We start from the raw sequence: 16846 nt of genomic DNA, 5'->3' as shown, positions 1-16846 counted from the left end.
CTTTGTAATTGTTTGCTTGTAAACTGAGAGACCTATTAGTGGTACGCTTGGCGTTTAGTAATAGTCAGCATTTGAAGAGTAAATGGACAGTGACTAGCTGCCTAACAAAGGTCTAAATAGTAAGTCAATGCACGTGTCTTCATCAGGTAAAACCAAGATAGCAAGAATCCTTAAAGGACATCAATTCTGGATCACATGCAAAAACTTTACTCTCATTCTCTAGAACACCAGACACCAGCGTAAGAAGTATATCCTTCAATCCCACTTGCCAATGAAAGTACCCAAAAGGGTTGGAGTGACTGTATGCGGATTCTAACCTTCAACTTGAATAAACATATTAGTCCATACTGAAAGGTGGCTAAAATGATTTTAAAAATTACAATGTTCTACAAACTGAAGAGACAACTATATATATATATATATATATATATATATATATATATACATATATATATATATATACACACACAGTGGATATAAAAAGTCTACACACCCCTGTTAAAATGTCAAACTGAAATCTTTTAGGTGGAAGGAAGAAAACAAAAAAAAACTTAAATAATGTGGTTGCAGAAGTGTGCACACCCTCTTATAACTGTGGATGTAGCTGTGTTCAGAATTAAGCATTCACATTCAAAATCATGTTAAATAGGAGTCAGCATACACCTGCCATCAGTAGAATCAGTTAAAGTGCCTCTGATTAACCCCAAATAAAGTTCAGCTGCTGTAGTTGGTCTTTCCTGAAATTTTCTTAGTCGCATCCCACAGCAAAAGCTATGGTCCACAGAGAGCTTCCAAAACATCAGAGGGATCTCATTGTTAAAAGGTATCAGTCAGGAGAAGGGTACAAAAGAATTTCCAAGGCATTAGATATACCATGGAACACAGAAAAGACAGTTATTATCAAGTGGAGAAAATATGGCACAACAGTGACATTACCAAGAATTTGCCTTCCTTTCAAAATTGATGAAGAGACGAGAAGAAAACTGGTCTGGGAGGCTACCAAGAGGCCTACAGCAACATTAAAGGAGCTGCAGGAATATTTGGCAAGTACTGGCTGTGTGGTACATGTGACAACAATCTCCTGTATTCTTCATATGTCTGGGCTTTGGGGTAATGTGGCAAGACGAAAGCCTTTTCTTACGAAGAAACATCCAAGCCAGGCTACATTTTGCAAAAACACACCTGAAGTCTCCTAAAGGCATGTGGGAAAAGGTGTTATGGTCGGTTGAACTTTTTGGCCATAATTCCAAAAGATATGTTTGGCGCAAAAACCACACTGCACATCACCAAAAGAAAACCATTCCTACAGTGAAGCATGGTGGTGGCAGCATCATGCTTTGGGGCTGTTTTTATTCAGCTGAAACTGGGGCCTAAGTTAAGCTAGAGGGAATTATGAACAGTTCAAAATACCAGTTAATATTGGCACAAAACCTTCAGGCTTCTGCTAGAAAGTTGAACATGAAGAGGAACTTCATCTTTCAGCATGACAACGACCCAAAGCATACATCCAAATTAACAAAGGAATGGCTTCACCAGAAGAAGATTAAAGTTTTGGAATGGCCCAGCCAGAGCCCAGACCTGAATCCGATTGAAAATCTGTTGGGTGATCTGAAGAGGGCTGTGCACAGGAGATGCCCTCTCAATCTGACAGATTTGGAGTGTTTTTGCAAAGAAGAGTGGGCAAATCTTGCCAAGTCAAATCTGCCATGCTGATAGACTCATACCCAAAAAGACTGAGTGCTAAACTAAAATCAAAAGGTGCTTCAACAAAGTATTAGTTTAAGGGTGTGCACACTTATGCATATTATTTTATTTTTCTATTTTTTTCTTCCCTCTACCTAAAAGATTTGAGTTTGTTTTTCAATTGAGTTGTACAGTTTATAGGTCACATTAAAAGTGGAAAAAGTTCTGAAATTATTTATCTTTGTCTCATTTTTTTACATCACAGAAACCTGACATTTTAACAGGCGTGTGTAGACTTTTTATATCCACTGTATATATATATATATATATATATATATATATATATATATATATCTTCGTAGGCTTCTAGATACCTTGATGGATCTTAACCAAGATTTGTACATATACTCTTCAAAATCCAACTTAAAATACTCAGGGGTTATCAAGTCCCGCCGACAGGGTTCTGGAGGGTTCCAATAAAGAAATATACTTTTGATGCAACATATATTAACTCCATTTCAAGAGCTGTAACTTTTTTATTTTTCTGTCGATGTAGCCGTACAAGGGGTTGTTTTTTGCTGGACAAGTTGTAGTTTTTTATGGCACCACTTTAGGGTACAAATAATTTATTGATTAACTTTTATTAATTGTTTCTGGAGAGGAGATAGGAAAAAAGAAATATTGCCAGTTTTTACGGCATCCACTCTTCAGCATAAATAACACCTTAACTTTTTTTTACAGAGATGTGTGGGGGCCTGATTTTTGTGAGATAACTTGCAGTTTTTATTGGTACCATTTTAAAGTACATAACACTTTTTGATGACTTTTTTTTTGTGGCGAATGCCTGCCAGATGAAGCTCTCTTCTTCAAAACATTTATACGCAGCAGTTGCTATTGATCAAGGCAGCTCCTTGATTAAACAGAATGGATCAGCGCTTCTGCCAGTCCAGGCTATTAGAACAGGAGCCGGGCTCTGAAATAAGACCAGCACTCCTGTTCTGTACTGCATGGGAGATTCATGAAGTGCTTTGCTTGGCTGTGGGAAAAAGGTGGTGGCCTAGTCTAAGGCCTGTTAGTGACCGCCATAAAAAGGCGTATTGGCGGTTACTAACTGGTTCAAATGTAGACACTAACGTAACTGTAACTGCTGAGGTGCTGCTTCTCACTGTCCCTTGTCTCCTGCATTTCAGACTCATCTACTTTCATGTGCTGTCTAAAAGACAAAATGTTTGTTGCCCATGGCAACTAATCACAGCACATCTTTAATTTGACAAAAGTGCTTATCAATCTGCCAAGAATGGCGGGTTTGACAAACAATGCATTAATGTATATGGGGACTTTTAAAGGGTGCGCACAGTTTGACCATTCTACTGAGGATGAAAAGCCGAAAAGAAAGACAACTGAATACCCAGAACAAAACGCCCTCCAAAACCTGGAAACAAATTGCATCCCCCTATCAGACACCACATCAGAGGGAATGCCATGTAATTTCACAATGTTATCAATAAAAACCTGAGCAAGAGTTTTCGCATTGGGAAAACCTGATAATGGTACAAAGTGAGCCATCTTTCTGAAGCGGTCCACGACCACCAAAATCACAGTTTTCCCAGAGGAACTCAGCAAATCAGTAATGAAGTCTATGGACAAATGCGTCCAAGGACGAGATGGGATGGACAGAGCAAGAAGAGATCCTGAAGGCCGAGTGTGAGCCACTTTCGCATGTGCACAGGTCTCACAAGCTGCTACATAACCCTCAACACTTTTCCGCAACCCTGGCCACCAGAATCTCCAGGAAATAAGATCTACAGTGTATCTACTTCCAGGATGTCCCGCAAGGACAGTATCATGATGTTCCTTGAACACCTTGTATCGCAGTTCAGAAGGAACAAACAACTTGCCTGGAGGACAAGAATCAGGTGCCTCCTCTTGAGCCCCCAACACTTCCGACTCCAGCTCGGGGTAAAGAGCGGAAACCACCACCCCATCAGACAAAATCTGAGCGGGATCCTCCGAATCTCTCTCCCGGAAAGCTACGTGACAACGCATCCGCTTTGACATTTTTAATCCCAGGGCGATAGGTGACCACAAAATTGAACCTGGTAAAAAACAATGACCATCTAGCCTGACTAGGATTTAAACACTTTGCAGATTGCAGGTAAGCCAGATTCTTATGGTCAGTAAATACCGTAATCGGATGGGTAGCCCCTTCTAGCCAATGACGCCACTCTTCAAAGGTCAACTTGATGGCCAAAAACTCTCTATTCCCAACATCATAATTTCTTTCGGCCGCCGAGAGTTTCTTGGAGAAAAAAGCACACAGGCGCCGTTTACTAGGAGAGGGACCCTGTGACAAGACTGCTCCGACTCCCACTTCTGATGCGTCAACCTCCACAATGAAGGGTTGAGACACATCAGGTTGCATCAGAATGGGAGCAGAAGCAAAACATTTCTTAATAGCAGAAAAAGCCTGTAATGCCTCATCCGACCAGACAGAGAAGTCAGCGCCCTTCCTGGTCATATCTGTCAAAGGTTTGACAATGGTGGAATAATTCAGGATGAATTTTCTGTAGTAATTAGTAAATCCTAAAAACCGCATCAGGGCTTTCTGATTCTCCGACCGGTCCCATTCCAGTACCACACGGACCTTTTCAGGATCCATACGAAAGCCGGAGGCAGAAAGCAAGTACCCCAAAAACGGCAGCTCCTGAACCGAAAACACACATTTTTCCAACTTAGCATACAATTTATTCTCCCGAAGGATCAATAACACTTGTCTCAAATGATCCTGATGAGTCTTCATATCGGGTGAGTAAATTAGTATATCATCAAGGTAAATAACAACGAACCTCCCCACCAAATGATAAAAAATGCCATTGATAAAGCGCTGAAAGACTGCTGGAGCATTAGTTAAACCAAAGGGCATGACTAGGTTCTCGAAGTGACTCTCGGGGGGTATTGAAGCCCGTTTTCCATTCATCTCCTTCCCTGATTCTGATCAGATTATAAGCTCCTCTTAAATCCAACTTAGAAAACACTTTGGCACCAACAATCTGATCAAATAGATCCGGAATCAAGGGAAGGGGATAAGGATTACGGACAGTAATGAGATTCAGTTCCTGGAAATCTAGGCACGGTCTAAGGGATCCGTCCTTCTTCTTTACGAAAAAGAAGCCAGCGGCCATAGGAGACTTAAATGGTCTAATATGTCTCTTTGCCAAACTCTCGGCAATATACTCCCGCATAGCTACTCTTTCGGGTTGAGAAAGATTATATAACCGAGATTTTGGCAATTTTGCTCCAGGGATAAGATTGACCGGACAATCATACTCTTGGTGAGGGGGCAACTCCTGAGCTCCACCCTCCGAGAATACGTCCAAAACATCGGAAAGAAACTAAGGCAACACCTTAGTGGACACCCCCGAAATAGAGGCACTAAGACAGTTGTTCATACAAAATTCACTCAGATTGCTGATTTGTCTTGTTTGCCAGTAAATGGTAGGATTATGTTTTTATCAATCATGGTAAACCCAGAACCATCGGAGCAGGCAAACCTTTCATAACAAAGCAAGAAATGAACTCCACATGAGAATCACCCACCCTCAAATGACTATCCTGAACAATATGAGCTAGACATCTTTGCGAGAGGGGGGCGGAATCTATAGCAAACACAGGTATCTCTTTGCTTAATGCGGTAGTTTTAAAACCATGACTGAAAAAAAACGGAAAATCATAAGATTAACCCCTGCGCCACTGTCAACAAATACCTTTAACTCAAAATTTCCAGAGTCTAGAGCCACCATGGCAGGCAGGAGGAATTGGGTACTGCAGGTAGGATACGAATATGTCTGCTCTGACTCCCCATTCACACTACCAAGAGTAAGGGAGTTTTATTTTTCTTTGAAGGAATCCCCTATTTGTTTTTCATTACCACTTCGAGGTTTAATAATAGGGAACACATTAACAAAATTACCTTCTTGACTAGAGTTGAGCGGACACCTGGATGTTCGGGTTCGGCAGGTTCGGCCAAACTTGAAAAAAAAGGTCGGGTTCGGGACCCGAACTTGACCCGAACTTGAACCCGAACCCCATTGAAGTCAATGGGGACCCGAACTTTTGAGCACTAAAATGGCTGTAAAATAGCCCTGGAAAGAGCTAGAGGGCTGCAAAAGGCAGCAAAATGTGCTTAAGAGCATGGCAAATGCTCTGCAAACAAATGTGGATAGGGAAATGAATTAAAAAAAGACCTTAAAAAAATAAAAATTAGGAATAATGTAGGAGGAAGAGGTTGAGGCGGCTGTGAATGGGTGGATGTGGCGGTGTAGGCTCACGTGGTGCTCTAGGTGGAAGCGGCGGCAAAGGAGGAATAGGTAGCCAACACAGATGTGTGTTATTTTGCATTTTTACATAGGGGTATCCCCCAAAATATTGGGACATATAAAAAAAAAAAAAAAAAAGGAATAAGTGCACTTGAGTACAAGTATGGATGGTTGAGGCTATTAGAACTGTCTATTCTGCACAAGGTACAGACAAGTCTTGTGGGATCCAGGCCTGGTTCATTTTAATGACTGTGGACAGGCGTTTGCGTCTGTCTGTAATGACGCCTCCTGCCGTGCTAAATACACGTTCAGAGAGCACACTGGCTGCAGGGCAGGCCAGCACCTCCAAGGCATACAGGGCAAGCTCTGGCCATGTGGACAATTAGGAGACCCAGAAGTTGAATGGGTCAGAACCATCAGTCAGTACGTGTAGGCGTGTGCAAAGGTACTGTTCCACCATGTTGTTCAAATGCTGCCTCCTGCTAACACGTTCCATATCAGCAGTTGGGGCCGGTTGTTGCGGCGAGGTGACAAAGCTGTTCCACATGTCGGCCATGCTAACCCTGCCTTCTGAGGTGCTGGCGCTGACACAGCTGAGTTAGCGACCTCTTCCTCCTCCCCTTCCTTCGCCTTGTGCTTCCACTTGTCCCCCGGCGTCAGTCGGGAATGCTCTCAGGAGCGAGTCTACCAGCGTGCGCCTGTAGTCGCGCATCTTCCGATCACGCTCCAGTGAGGGAATTAAGGACGGCACATTGTTTTTGTAACGGGGATCCAGGATCCAAATGTGGGCAACTCTGCTGTCGTTGCGCAGGCACTGCAGCATGTAGTCGCTCATGTGTGCCAGGCTGCCCAGAGGTAAGGACAAGCTGTCCTCTGTGGGAGGTGTATCGTCTGCGTCCTCCGTATCCCCCCAGCCACGCACCAGAGATGGGCCCGAGCTGCGTTGGTGCCACTCTGCTGTGAACATGCTTCATCCTTATCCTCCTCCTCCTCATCCTCCTCCTCCTCATCCTCCAGTAGTGGGCCCTGGCTGGCCAAATTTGTACCTGGCCTCTGCTGTTGCAAAAAAACTCCCTCTGAGCCACTTCTAAAAGACTGGCCTGAAAGTGTTAGAAATGACCCCTCTTCCTCCTCCTCCTTCTCCTGGGCCACATCCTCTTCCATCATCGCCCTAAGTGTTTTCTCAAGGAGACATAGAAGTGGTATTGTAACGCTGATAACGGCATCATCGCAACTGGCCATGTTGGTGGAGTACTCGAAACAGCGCAACAGGGCACACAGGTCTCGCATGGAGGCCCAGTCATTGGTGGTGAAGTGGTGCTGTTCCGCAGTGCGACTCACCCGTGCGTGCTGCAGCTGAAACTCCACTATGGCCTGCTGCTGCTCGCACTCTCCAGCATGCGCAAGTTGGAGTTCCACCTGGTGGGCACGTCGCATATGAGGCAGTGAGCGGGAAGGCCGAAGTTACGCTGTAGAGCAGACAGCCGAGCGGCGGCAGCACGAGAACGCCGGAAGCGCGCACAGACGGCCCGCACATTATGCAGCAGCTCTGAAATGTGCGTCAAACCAGGGAAGGGATGTGCGTCAAACCGGCTAGTCCCAGAGCTGCAACGAGATTTCGCCCATTATCGCGCACCACCAGGCCGGGCTTGAGGCTCACTGGCAGCAACCACTCATCGGTCTGTTGTTCTATACCCCGCCACAACTCCTGCGCGGTGTGGGGCCTGTCCACCAAACACATCCGTTTCAGAACGGCCTGCTGACGTTTACCCCTGGCTGTGCTGAAGTTGGTGGTGAAGGTCTGTCGCTGACCGGATGAGGGGGTGGTAGAAGAGAAGGAGGAAGAGGAGGCAACAGGAGGAAAATAATGATGCTCTGTGATACTTGGCGGCGAAAGGACGTGCGCCAAACAGCTCTCTGCCTGGGGCCCAGCCGCCACTACATTTACCCAGTGTGCAGTTAGGGAGATATAGCGTCCCTGGACGTGCTTACTGGTCCACGTATCTGTGGTTAGGTGGACCTTGCCACAGACGGCGTTGCGCAGTGCACACTTGATTTTATCCGATACTTGGTTGTGCAGGGAGGGCACGGCTCTCCTGGAGAAGTAGTGGCGGCTGGGAACGACGTACTGTGGGACAGAAAGCGACATGAGCTCTTTGAATCTGTCTGTCTCCACCAGCCTGAATGACAGCATTTCAAAGGCCAGCAGTTTAGAAATGCTGGCATTCAGGGCCAGGGATCGAGGGTGGCTAGGTGGGAATTTACGCTTTCTCTCCAAGGTTTGTGAGATGGAGAGCTGAACGCTTCCGTGTGACATGGTGGAGTTGCTTGGTGATGGAGGTGGTGGTGTTGGTGGCACATCCTCTGTTTGCTGGGCGGCAGGTGCCAACGTTCCTCCAGAGGCGGAGGAAGAGGCCGAGGCAGCAGCAAAAGAAGAAGCAGTAGGAGCCAGAGACCTTTCTTGGCTTTGAAGGTGCTTACTCCACTGCAGCCCGTGTCTCGCATGTAGATGCCTGGTCATGCAGGTTGTGCTAAGGTTCAGAACGTTAATGCCTCGCTTCAGGCTCTGATGGCCCAGCGTGCAAACCACTCGGGTCTTGTCGTCAGCACATTGTGTGAAGAAGTGCCATGCCAGGGAACTCTTTGAAGCTGCCTTTGGTGTGCTCGGTCCCTGGTGGCGGTGGCCAGTAGCAGGCAAACTGTTTTGGCGACGGCTGCTCTGCTTTTGCACCCTGCTCCCTCTTTTGCTACGCTGTTGGCTCGGTCTCACCACTGCCTCTTCTTCCGAACTCTAAAAGTCAGTGGCACAACCTTCATTCCATGTGGGGTCTAGGACCTCATCGTCCCCTGCATCATCTTCCACCCAGTCTTCCTCCCTGACCTCCTTTTTGGTCTGCACACTGCAGAAAGACGCAGCAGTTGGCACCTGTGTTTCGTCATCATCAGAGACGTGCTGAGGTGGTATTCCCATGTCCTCATCAGGAAACATAAGTGGTTGTGCGTCAGTGCATTCTATGTCTTCCACCCCTGGGGAAGGGCTAGGTGGATGCCCTTGGGAAACCATGGCAGCAGAGTCTTCAAACAGCATAAGAGACTGCTGCATGACTTCAGGCTCAGACAGGTTCCCCGATATGCACGGGGGTGATGTGACAGACTGATGGGCATGGGTTTCAGGCGCCACCTGTGCGCTTGTTAAAGATGTGTGAATTTTATTCTATATTTTGTATCTCTAGGACTGTAATGAGTTAACTTTTTCTTTTTCAAGTGCCTCCCACCCTCCTCTTTGTTTCAAGGCTGGAGAAGAGAGGGGGGGGCAAAGAGCTGTGCTGTGAGAAGTGTCTGTTTTCTCATCTTTGTACAGGCGTCCCAAGGGAGGTATATAGAGTGTGGAGGAATGCATAAGCCAATCATATGATTTGATGATATGTATATATTATTCTCTGCCTATAGAGAAGCACCTCCTTGAAGTGTCACATATGACGTATGCAGTATTATTCTTAGGATAAACACCATTACAAAATGGCGCCGATAACCAGATCTTTACATTAGTTCACATTCCAAAGTAGTGCCCAGTGCGCAGATGCCAGGGTGTTATCTCCTCTCTCTTATCTCTTCTTCCTTTTGAGCCAATGGAATAATGCCTGGGCTTTAGAAAGTACTGCCCTTTTCTGAAGATACATATACCACTTACTTTCTGCAATAAATTAGAGATTGCTTTTACCAGCTTCTGTGTCAGTGTCCAGTCTCTCAACCACGCGTGGATATTAACCCCCTGGGGGTACATTGATTTGGAGCACCAGAGTGCAACTCAAATGCTCTAATTTAGGGCTACTTTATCACGCTTTCTGCAGAAGACTGGGTGGGAGATAATGTGAACCTGCTGGATCCACTGTCGGCCACCCAATTGACTAGCGCCTGTACTTGCTCAGGCCTTACCATCCTTAGAACGGCATTAGGCCCGACCAAATATCGCTGTAGATTCTGGCGGCTACTGGGACCTGAGGTAGTAGGTTCAGTAGAACGTGTAGCTGTGGCAGAACGGCCACGTCCTCTCCCTGCACCAGAGGCTCCACCAACACCACCACCACCACGACCATGACCGCGTCCCTTATTAGATGTTTGCCTCATAGTTAGCATTCACCAAGCAAAGTAAAAAGTGGTTGAGTCTGTTAAAAATAATTATCCGCCAATAAAAACCCTGATTTAGGGTATTGCACTCAATTATTATTTTTTTTTAACTCTATATGACAGCGGTATTTGTGGCCTAAATTTCACAGTAACTTATGCACCTCTAATCCCAGATGTGCAGTATATCAGAGTTTTTTTTTAACCCCAGTAAGCAAAAGTCGTATTTGTGGCCTAAATTTCACAGTAACTTATGCACCTCTAATCCCAGATGTGCAGTATATCAGAGTTTTTTTTTTAACCCCAGTAAGCAAAAGCCGTATTTGTGTCCTAAATTTCACAGTAACTTATGCACCTATAAACACAGATGTACAGTATATAAAACACAGTGTTTTTTTCCACCCCGGTATGCAAAAGCCGTATTTATAATCCTAGATGTGCACTATATGAAACAGAGGGGTTTGTTTCACCCAGTATGCCCCAGTATGCCAAAGGCGTATTTCTGGCCTAAATGTGACACTGTAATGACCGGCGTCACACACAGGGAGGGAAAAGGGAAAGCCCTGCCCAAGGGAGAGGGAAAGGTGGTGACCCCTGACTCACCTTGCGGCTGGCACCTGACTGCCCTGACGTCCCTAGACGGGTTCCTCACCCGTGCGGTGATCACGTGCCTAAACCCTGGCTTTCCCTAGAATGAGCCCTAGATAGTGAACGGGCCAGTGGGATCGCTAGTCCGCACCACTGACACTAAGAGGGAAACACCAGGGAGAGGACAGACAATACAGACAAACACATACACCCACGTGGGCGACCACAGCAGACCACAAAGGTCCAACAGGGATCCGGAGGGTAACGTTCTGGACAAACTACCAGAGAACGCAGCAACACAGCTCCAGAGGGTCAGAATAGAAGTCCAGGCAGGAAGCTCTATATCTGGCAACCAGAGAAGTGTGAGAGGGGAATATAAGGAGGTTGGGAGTGCTGGACAAGTAACAGCAGAGGAGAAGGAGCTACGGATCCTGAGTGAGCCAAAAAGGTTGCAAAGCAAACTCAGAAAGCTACCATAAGGAAACAGCCCTATCTTACATAGAGGGCGCAGCCAACCGCTGCGACTTCTTGACCCCGGGTATAACGGAGTCAGGCGTGGTTCTTGACACCCTCGTGACAGTACCCCCCTCTCTACGAGGGGCCTCCGGACACTCAGGACCAGGTCTCTCAGGATGAGAGGCATGAAAAGCCCGAACTAGCCTGTCGGCGTTTACCTCAGACGCAGGAACCCACATTCTTTCCTCAGGACCATAACCTCTCCAATGCACCAGATATTGAAGAGAGCGGCGGACCCGACGAGAATTAACTATTTTGGATATCTGAAACTCTAGATTACCATCCACAACAACAGGAGGGGGTGGCAGCGGCGACAGTTCTAGAGGTGGAACATATTTTTTGAGTAACGACTTATGAAAGACGTTATGGATTTTAAAAGTCTGAGGTAGCTCCAGTCGAAAAGCCACGGGGTTGATGATGGCTACAATTTTGTAAGGGCCAATGAACCTAGGACCCAGTTTCCAAGAGGGAACCTTTAATTTAATATTCCTAGTAGACAACCACACATAGTCATTCACTCCTAGGTCCGGACCTGGCGACCGTCTCTTATCAGCCATGCATTTGTATTTACCTCCCATATTTTTCAAGTTAGCTTGCACCTTCTGCCATACCGATGAAAGAGATGACGAAAACCGTTCCTCTTCGGGAACCCCAGAAGACCCCCCCTCATTGAAAGTACAGAATTGGGGATGAAAACCATATGCACCAAGAAATGGTGACTTGCCAGTGGATTCCTGACGACGATTATTTATGGCAAACTCAGCTAACGGTAAATATGATGACCACAACTCTTGGTTTTCAGACACAAAACATCTTAGATATGTCTCCAGGTTTTGGTTGGTGCGCTCAGTCTGTCCATTCGACTGAGGATGGAAAGCTGAGGAAAAGGACAAGTGTACCCCCAAACGGGAACAAAAAGCTTTCCAAAATTTAGAAATAAACTGGGTACCCCGATCCGAAACAACATCGGAAGGGACCCCGTGAAGCTTCACGATTTCACTGATGAATACCTGAGCAAGAGTCTTAGCATTAGGTAGTGCGGGTAACGCAATGAAGTGTACCATTTTGCTAAACCTGTCCACTACTACCAAAATAACTGTTTTACCCGCAGACAAAGGCAAGTCAGTGATAAAATCCATTGACAGATGTGTCCATGGTCTATTGGGAATGACGAGTGGTAATAGAGACCCTGCAGGACGTGTATGAGAGACTTTTGCGCGCACACAGGTAGAACAAGAAGACACAAAATCCAATACATCCTGACGCAACCTTGGCCACCAAAAACGACGAGACAATAGCTCCAAGGTTGCTTTACTACCCGGGTGCCCAGCAAGTGCCGAATTATGATGTTCCTTTAATAATTTGAAACGCAGGTTCAATGGTACAAACAATTTCTCTGAGGGGCAAGAGACCGGGGCGTCCCCCTGGGCCTCTAACACCTTCCCCTCTAGAGCAGAGTGTACCGCAGAAACAATCACTCCTCTTTGAAGAAAGGGCACCGGATCACTCACATTACCCCCTCCAGGAAAACAACGAGATAGTGCATCAGCCTTGGTATTCTTTGCCCCAGGACGATAGGTAATAACAAAGTTGAACCTGGTAAAAAATAGCGACCACCTAGCTTGTCTAGGGGTGAGACGCTTAGCTGATTCGAGGTACAGAAGATTTTTGTGGTCCGTAATCACAGTGACGGGGTGGACTGCCCCCTCTAAAAAGTGACGCCATTCTTCAAACGCTAGTTTAATAGCTAATAGTTCCCTATTGCCAATATCGTAGTTCTTTTCTGCTGCAGATAGTTTTTTAGAAAAGAAAGCACAAGGACGCCATTTGCCAGGAGACGGACCCTGAGACAGCACCGCCCCCACTCCCACCTCTGACGCATCGACTTCAACAATAAAAGGCTGAGAGACATCAGGTTGGACTAGTACAGGTGCTGAGGTAAACCTCTAGTCATGTCAGTAAGGGGTTTTACAATAACTGAATAATTTTTAATGAATTTCCTATAGAAATTTGCGAAGCCCAAGAACCGTTGCAGTGCTTTGAGGTTCTCAGGAAGATCCCAATCTAAAATTGCCTGGACCTTCCTAGGATCCATACGGAAACCTGAAGCAGATAAAAATAACCTAGGAATTGTATCTCCTGAACGGCGAAGACACATTTTTCAATTTTAGCATATAATTTATTAGTTCGTAGGACCTGCAGTACCTGTCTGACATGCACCTCATGTGTTTTCAGATCAGACGAATAAATTAAAATATCATCTAGGTATATTTCCACAAACCTGCCGATTAGATGACTAAAAATGTAATTAACGAAATGTTGAAAGACGGCAGGAGCATTGGTCAGACCGAAAGGCATAACTAGATTTTCATAATGCCCCTCAGGGGTGTTAAAAGCTGTCTTCCACTCATCCCCCTCCTTGATACGAATCAGATTGTAGGCCCCCCTAAGATCAAGTTTGGAGAACCACCTAGCACCCGCAATCTGGTTAAACAGGTCAGGAATGAGAGGAAGAGGGTATGGGTCTCGGATGGTTATCCGATTTAATTCGCTAAAATCTAGGCAAGGACGCAGGCCCCCATCTTTCTTTTTAACGAAGAAAAACCCTGCAGCCACGGGTAAAGAAGAGGGTCTGATGTGTCCCTTAGCCAAGCTCTCGGAAATATAATCTTTCATGGCTTGTCTCTCTAGACCTGAAAGATTATATAACCTGGCCTGGTAATTTTGCGCCGGGAATAAGGTTAACCGGGCAATCATAAGGACGGTGAGGTGGTAACTTCTGACAACCCTTTTCAGAAAAAACGTCCTCAAAATCCGAAATAAATGTAGGTAGGGTAGTTATGGAGGCGACTAAGCAATTGCTATTTAAGCAATTTTCTCTGCAATGCTCACTCCACTCCGATATCTCCCTGGCCTGCCAATCCACCACTGGATTGTGCGCTACCAACCAGGGAAGGCCCAGCACTACCGGAGTGGGAAGCCCCTCCAGAACATAACATGAAAGCATCTCGTTATGGTGGTCCCCTACCCGAAGGTGTAAATTATGAACAATGTGGGTGAGGTTTCTCTGAGACAGAGGAGCAGAATCAATAGCGAATATGGGAATAGGTCTCTGTAGCGTACAGAGAGACAAACCCATAGTGCGGGCAAAATGGGCATCTATCAAATTTACCCCTGCTCCACTGTCTAGAAAGAAAGAAATAGTCTCCGTCTTAACACCAAAAACAATAACCACTGGCAACACAAATTACGATGTATGTATGGAGGAAACATATACCCCCCGGCTGACATCCTCCACACAGCCTGGAGTTAGTAGTTTTCCGACGGTCTTTTGTTTCTGAGCAAAGAAGGACAGACATTAATGAAATGACCCCTCTCCCCACAAAAAAAACAAACCCCACGCCTACGGCGAGCCTCAGGAGGACGGACCTGACGAGTAGTTCCTCCTAGCTGCATAGGCTCTTCTAAGTCCGTACAGACTAACTGCTGCTTGGGAGGAGTTACCAATTGCTCCGGTTTTTTCAACCTGTCCCTAAGGCGTCTATCTATACGGATAGAAAGGGACATAACCGCATCAAGGGAAAAGGGGGTCTCATATAATGCAAGCGCATCCTTAACCCTTTCGGATAACCCAGAGCAGAACTGACTCCTGAGAGCCGGGTCTTTCCATTGGGTATCCGTAGCTCACCTACGGAAGTCAGAGCAATATTCCTCTACCGGCCGCTCTCCTTGTAGGAGTCTCCGTAATCTTGATTCAGCCAGTGCGACTCGGTCAGGGTCGTCATATATGAGACCCAAGGCCCCGAAAAACTCATCCACTGACCGAAGAGCCTGGGAATCAGTGGGTAAAGAGAACGCCCAGGACTGCGGGTCCCCCTGCAGCAGGGAAATAACAACCCCCACCCGCTGTTCTTCATTACCAGAGGAGTAAGGGCGCAGTTTAAAATATAATTTACAGGCCTCACGGAATGTCAAAAACTTGTCCCTTCCCCCAGAAAATCTGTCAGGGAGAGGGACCTTGGGTTCCGCAACAACCTGGTTACCAGTGGCAACCGCTGGGCTTGCGGTCAGTTGTAATTGCTGCTGTTGCTGGAGGACCGACGCCTTCAATCCTGCCACCTCCAAAGACAGGCCATGAAATTGTTTGGACAGAGCAGCAATTTGATCCATACTGGATTCTAAGTAGGTAAAAGATATAATGTAATGACCGGCGTCACACACAGGGAGGGAAAAGGGAAAGCCCTGCCCAAGGGAGAGGGAAAGGTGGTGACCCCTGACTCACCTTGCGGCTGGCACCTGACTGCCCTGACGTCCCTAGACGGATTCCTCACCCGTGCGGCGATCACGTGCCTAAACCCTGGCTTTCCCTAGAATGAGCCCTAGATAGTGAACGGGCCGGTGGGATCGCTAGTCCGCACCACTGACACTAAGAGGGAAACACCAGGGAGAGGACAGACAATACAGACAAACACATACACCCAGGTGGGCGACCACAGCAGACCACAAAGGTCCAACAGGGATCCGGAGGGTAACGTTCTGGACCAACTACCAGAGAACGCAGCAACACAGCTCCAGAGGGTCAAAATAGAAGTCCAGGCAGGAAGCTCTATATCTGGCAACCAGAGAAGTGTGAGAGGGGAATATAAGGAGGTTGGGAGTGCTGGACAAGGAACAGCTGAGGAGAAGGAGCTACGGATCCCTGAGTGAGCCAAAAAGGGTTGCAAAGCAAACTCAGAAAGCTACCATAAGGAAACAGCCCTATCTTACATAGAGCGCGCAGCCAACTGCTGCGACTTCCTGACCCCGGGTATAACGGAGTCAGGCGTGGTTCTTGACACCCTCGTGACAGACACTCACTTATGCACCTATAATCCTAGATGTGTACTATATGAAACAGATGGGGTTTTTTTCACCCGAGTATGCCCCAGTATGCCAAAGCCGTATTTCTGGCCTTAATGTGACACTCACTTATGCACCTATAATCCTAGATGTGCACTATATGAAACAGATGGGTTTTTTTTCACCTCAGTATGCCCCAGTATGAGAAAGCCGTATTTGTGGCCTAAATTTCACAGTAACCTATGCACCTATAATCACAGATGTGCAGTATATCAGAGATTTTTTTTTAACCCCAGTAAGCAAAAGCCGTATTTGTGGCCTAAATTTCACAGTAATTTATGCACCTCTAATCCCAGATGTGCAGTATATCAGAGGTTTTTTTTAACCCCAGTAAGCAAAAGCCTAATTTCTGGCCTAAATTTCACAGTAATTTATGCACCTCTAATCCCAGATGTGCAGTATATCAGAGGTTTTTTTTAACCCCAGTAAGCAAAAGCCGTATTTGTGGCCTAAATTTCACAGTAATTTATGCACCTCTAATCCCAGATGTGCAGTATATCAGAGATTTTTTTTAACCCCAGTAAGCAAAAGCCGTATTTGTGGCCTAAATTTCACAGTAATTTATGCACCTCTAATCCCAGATGTGCAGTATATCAGAGGTTTTTTTTAACCCCAGTAAGCAAAAGCCTAATTTCTGGCCTAAAATGAACAGTCCCTTATGCACCTATAATCCTAGATGTGCACTATATGAAACAGATGTGTTTCCCCCCCCCCCCAAT

Source organism: Bufo bufo, chromosome 5, assembly GCF_905171765.1.
Source record: "Bufo bufo chromosome 5, aBufBuf1.1, whole genome shotgun sequence".
Lineage (NCBI taxonomy): Eukaryota > Metazoa > Chordata > Amphibia > Anura > Bufonidae > Bufo > Bufo bufo.
The sequence above is the reverse complement of the archived record's forward strand: the minus strand, read 5'-3'. Positions refer to the sequence as shown.